This window comes from Cimex lectularius, unplaced genomic scaffold (genome assembly GCF_000648675.2).
Source record: "Cimex lectularius strain Harlan isolate CLEC.00 unplaced genomic scaffold, Clec_2.1 scaffold36, whole genome shotgun sequence".
In the NCBI taxonomy this organism is placed as follows: domain Eukaryota; kingdom Metazoa; phylum Arthropoda; class Insecta; order Hemiptera; family Cimicidae; genus Cimex; species Cimex lectularius.
Window position 1 is genome coordinate 2,011,100 of NW_019392648.1, and position 6,000 is coordinate 2,017,099.

The window sequence follows — 6,000 nt, forward strand, 5'->3', positions numbered from 1 at the left end:
AGGATTTAAAGCCTGAAGAATGTATAAATCATATCAAACACGTCATATATGCTAAATATTGGTCGAAGGAACCAAGGAAAACTGTCTTAATTGTAGGTCAAGTCGTTCCAACTATTGGCTACCATGAGAAGCAATAAAAGTGGCTACCCTTAATATTTTAAATTATCTCTTAGGCAAGCCTCCGTTGATTATCTTTCAATAATATTTGGTCCGTTTTAAAGGATTAGAGGTAAATGAAACAAAGATACAATTTCTTGTGCTTACAATTGGATTTTGTAATTTTTTTTTAGAACTGTTCATGTATTACAAGGAGCAGATTGGATTTCAATTTATGTTTTTGGCATTAAGGGCGTTATAGCTACCCACTGGCAGCCGCTCTGGATTAATCAAATGATATTAATAATGTAAGAGGTCTCTTATCCGATTTTGTAAATAAAACTTTGAATTGTTGGTTTTTCTGTAAAGCTTCTTTCTAAATTATAGTGTCTGGGAGTTTTGGTGGCCCTGACAATGGCTGGTGTTGTTGTGAAGTGTGTCGAGCAGATGTTGATACTGGGAGTGCATGCCGTGGTAGAAGTCCGTGACCGAGAGATCCATTAGCTGAAGTCCCGGGGCCGTGGTCTGTGTTACTGAGTCGGTAGACTCAGCAGGGAAGAAGGTACTGTGGTGCAGCTTTGCTGAGAAGGCGAGGTCGAGGCTGTTACTGCGAGTGTCCTAACTGTTGTTATCGGCTTGTACCATTAGTGAGTGTTGAAACCTCGTCGAGTAGACTAACGTTCCGGTGGTTTGATTTCTTTCATTTTAAATGTCGAATGATGATATAGAGATTGGATTAGAATCATAGAAGATGGAAGAAGTCAAGCGTATGTGGCCAGGGTGTTTAACATTCCCAGAAAGACTGTCCGAAGTTCGATCGCTACCAAGATACTGAGGATTACTCAAGAAGGCATGGATCAGGTCGCCATCGTGTCACATCTCAGAGAGATGATAGTTTTACTTTTCGAATATACTCCATAATCGACATTCTATCGCTGTTGAGATCAAGCAACGACTTCAACAAGTTAGAAATTTCAGTTTACGCACTGAAAGGAGAACATTTTCAAAAGCTGGATTACGTGAAGGCCTGCCATTGGTCCAGAACTTCTGTCAAGGCACAGAACACTCGGTTAAGCTTCAAAAGAAATCACATCAATTGGCCTGAGTAGGATTGGACTAAAATCTTTTTTTCGGATGAGTCAAGGTTTTGTTTTGCGGTCTTCTGACAGCCGAGAGTGTGTTGTGAGAAGAAGAGGAGAGCGATATATCTCTGCAACATTACTCCGGAGAAGCAATGTGGTGGTGTTTTGGTTTGGGCAGGCATTTGTATGGAAGATGGCACAAACTTGATCTTCATCGAGAGTTCCCTAACATACAGTGAAGATATGTTATCCGAAGAAGTTGTTGCTTATATGTCACTAATTGGCGACGGTTTTATTTTATGCATGACAATGCAAGGCACCACACGGATTGTTGGTGACTATTTGGAACGGGTTTCAATTCATTAACAGCACTACATTCAAAACCTCATAAAACCATGCCACGTCGAATACAAGCAGTGATCAACGCAAAAAGAGAAAATACTCCATACTGGATTAAATATTTTCTTCGTTTTTCAAACAACAAAATTAAAAATGATAACGATTGCAAATAGTTACAAAAAAACGAGAGTGGCCACCTTCTGCCTCTCAGTGTATACGTAAATGTAAGATTATTGAGTGGTCTCTGATCATCATGGCCCGCTTATTCTCTCGATGGTGTTACATTGTGTTCTAATATTCAAAAATAAATGGTCGAATCAGTGCCTTGCCTCTCCCTGCTTATAACCCTGACCGACCTCCCCATATTTTTACCAATCGTTTACATTTTAGGTTTGGAAAACGTGAAGGTATTGAACCTGATTGTTCTATTCAGATTACTGCGGGATTTATATAAAAAAAGTCTATATTTGACAGTTGTAAAATTCGCGATAATGGGCGGAACTTTGCCACCCCTCCTTATATCCCTGGCCTACCACTTCATATTTCTGCCAATTTTTTCCTTTTATAGGTCTTCAGGGAGAAGTTTTACTGCGATTTTTAAGTAAAAAAACTTCATATTTGACACAAGTAAAACTCGCGTAAATGATTCGTGCCTTGCCTCTCCTTGATTATACCCCTGACCGACCAGTGCGTATTTTTGCCAATTGTTTCCTTTACTGGTTTGTAAAACGTGAAGTTGCTGGGTCTTTGCTGTTCCCAAGGGAAAAGGTTTACTGTCACATTGGACAAAAATGAAATAGGCCTAAATAAACTGTGCTTTGCTTCTTATATCCCTGACCAACCACAGATACGCAGAAATAAAAATTTATGAACTAATTGTTCTCAGGCCTAGACGAATTTAATCAATTGCAGTAATAACTTAAGGATTTAACACCGCAGATAATAAACTTTTTATATTTAGGAAAGGCGTTCTACTTGTAAGAAAAGTCAGTCAAACCAAAAACCTCTCGCTAATTAGAAAGAAGAGTGAGACAATATCTGCCTTGACGCCAAAGTGAATTGAATCAATTGCAATAATAATTTAAGGATTTAAGACGAAAGAGCACAAAAATTGTAGAAACTTATAGCAAATGTTAACTTTAATTTATAACTACAGTTTATTCTCATTCTACTTTCTAATTCGTCAAGGTTAGGGTGAGTCCTTAAAGTAGAACGGTTGTCCAAACTCGTACAGCAGTCGTCATTGGTGGCGCCTGCCTGTAATTTATTGGCTATTTAGTCATTAAATCCTTTAAATTTTATTGTGTCTAATCAACTCTCTTTGACAGGACCCCTGGTTGCAGCAGTTGTCTTACTTTCTCTTCAATTTTTCTCACTCTTCTTTCTCATTAGTCCGGGATCCTTCGGACTGTTTTAACACAAGAAGTTTTTTTGTCGTCCAGCAGAAAACATCTGCAACGGTCGTGATGATAGTCAATTTAGAGAAGGCGCCTACGTTAAAGGGCGTATAAATTATACCAAATTGTAAGAATGTACGGGGCAGGAGTGTTCGGTCCCGGTACCAAATACTCAGAATCCATGGGGAAAATACACCAGGCTGAAGTCCATCCAATTGATGTAGCCAATTAAATCTGACCAAAGGGTACAAAAACAAGAATACAGTCATCATTTCAGATAGCCAAGCAGTCACACCATCACCAGTCACCCTCTGCTGGGACCTAGGACATATGGGAGTAGAAGGCAACGAGAAAGCGGACACTTTTATAAGAAAAGGGTCTGCTATACCGCTGATAGGACCAGAGCCCTTCTATGGCATAAAAATCCCCACTAACAATGAACCCCTTAGACAGAAGGATAAAAAGAAAACGAAACAACTCTCTAATTGGACACAATCCAAGTACCTAGCAAATTTTGGAAAATGTAACAGAATGCGTTAAACGAAACAGGAAAAACTTCGAATCCTAACAGGATTCTTCACAGGGCGCTGCAAACTAAATTGGCATCTGAAGAAGATTGGCATTGCACAACACGGCAAATGCAGATTCTGCAAAGAAGCAGAGGAAACGCCAACCCGCCTACTAACTTTGGTGCTACGCCTGTCCGCAGTAGGAAGTGTTTTGGGACATACAATGTAACCGTAGAAGAGATTCAACCACTGAAATCAAGTGAAATTACCTGATGACCTAAGACTCACCGGTGTGCTATAAGCACAGAACGGGAGACACAACAGCTCCTAAAGGGCGCAGTATAATATACACCCCGACTAATACATCTACTTGGAAATTATGGGAATTCAAAGCAATAATTTGCTTTGGAAATTACATTCCGTTTGATAAAATTGACTATGATCATAAAACTAAGTATCAAGTTCCTGTCGTCTTTCTATAATTAACGTAGGAAAAATGACAAGGCAGATCAAAAATAGGAAAAAATCTGCATTATATACTTAAAAAACCTACAGTCACCAGCTTGGTAGAAATTACACATGCCCATTTCCATTCCTGGGGGAAACTGAATGTGTTATCGTGTTATATTCCTGCTAGATCTTCGATTACCGAAAAGCAAAGATAATCGAAACGTAAATTGAAAATATACAGCTGGATGATAAAACATGACACTAGGATGTTTATATTTTCCAGCCATGGTATCACGGTTTAAATTTAGTAACGTGATATGCTGCCGCATGACGTGTCCTTTCCTGCAATCCTTCCTCGTCAATAAAATCGTTTCCCTCCTTGTAGAAAGCTTGCAACACGAATATTAAAGATTAGGAATGACCGTGGCTTATGAAATATTTCGCAATAGTCAGAAACGTATTTTATTAAAATTTTGAAATAATAGTTACTAATGAAAAGTATGAATAATCGACTATTTACTTCATAATGAACATATATTTTGTTAATTTTCAGACTAACTTTAAAGAAAAGCACAAAATTGACAACTGCAACTTACGGGCAAAACGGATTTTATTTTGAAACCAAACTTTACTGGTGATTGAGACCTTGATTGAGACAACAGTGTCTAATGTTGTCTTTGTTGCTTGTCTTTAAATTTGCACATTAGCTTTTTTTTTTTTTTTAAATCGGTCAATTCCTTTTCAGCGCAAAGCGAGGGTAACGATTCTAGGTGGAGATGTGAACGCTATTATACGGGTAAATAGCCAGGGTGCACGCGATGTAAAAACTCGGAAATAGAGTTTATTCGGTACTCCAGTTTAACTAGGAATCGAATATTTTTCATTCAACTTGAATATTTACTAAAGCTTGAATTGACAAGCGGCGTGTCCAAAATGGTTTCGCATTTTAAAAACGTCCGAAAACATGGAGACAACGAGGAAGACACAGCAAGGTTGTTTGACTCAAATCTGACAAAATGCTGTTACCGTTGTAACGTATTAAAAATACGATATCAATTAAGTGTACATGACATAAGGAATTTCATTTTTTATTTTCAAACGAGAAAGGTAGTTGATGTTTAAATTTAATAAGAGCTCCTTATTTAGAGTTCACAACACCCACTATATCAAATTTCATAATTTTTTTGGCCAGTAAGAAGTAAGAGATAAATATATTGTAAACTGCTGATAATCCATTAATTTTTTATTTTTTTATTTACTCGCTTATCGTAATATTCCATTGAATGTAAGACCAACCGTAATGATTAACTCAATTGATAATTATATTCAGACGCGCGTCAGTTTATGTTGAAGTGGATAGTGAAGAAATAGAGTGTGTGTAGAACATCTAAAATAATTTTGAGTCTCTTCAAGTTGCTGGATTTATAGTTTAGACTATATTTGTATAATTTCTGTTCTAAGACAAAAAAAATTGTACAAATTTTCTATATTATTTGTTACAATTTTTTTTTCTTGAACAATGAAAATGTGTAATCTTTTGTTGTCAAATCGACGATCTTTGTCTGAATGAATAGACAGCTTAAACGTGAAAAATGGTGCAGTTAAGAAAACATTGTTCAAACGAAAAAAAAAAAAAATAGATTGTAATCTTCTAATTTGCATTCAGATGAATTGTTCAAAAAGTTAAAAGTTGTGAGTTAGTAGAATTAGGAGAGAGAGAGAGAGAGAGTGTATAAGTGCGAGAGGGAGAGAGAGAGAACAAAGAAGGAAGAAAGCATGAAAGTGACAGAGAGAACAAAAGAAAGAAATACATGATGAATCAGAGAGAGATCAAAAGAAGGAAAGAAAGAAGGACGTGAAGAATGAGAGAAAGGACAAAAGAAAGAAGGAAATAAAGAATGCGGTAGAGAGAAAAACTATGTAAAAAAAAAAAAACGAGAAAAAAAGATAACAAGAGAGAGAAAGAAACGACGAGAGAGAAAGAGAGAGCGTGAGAGAGAACAGAAAACGAAAAAAGGCCAGAATTAATCAAAGAGAGAACAAAAGTATGGTAAAAATAAAGAATGATTGAGAGAGAGAGAGAGAGAGAGAGCAAAAGAAGGAAAAAGAAAATGTAGATGAATGAGA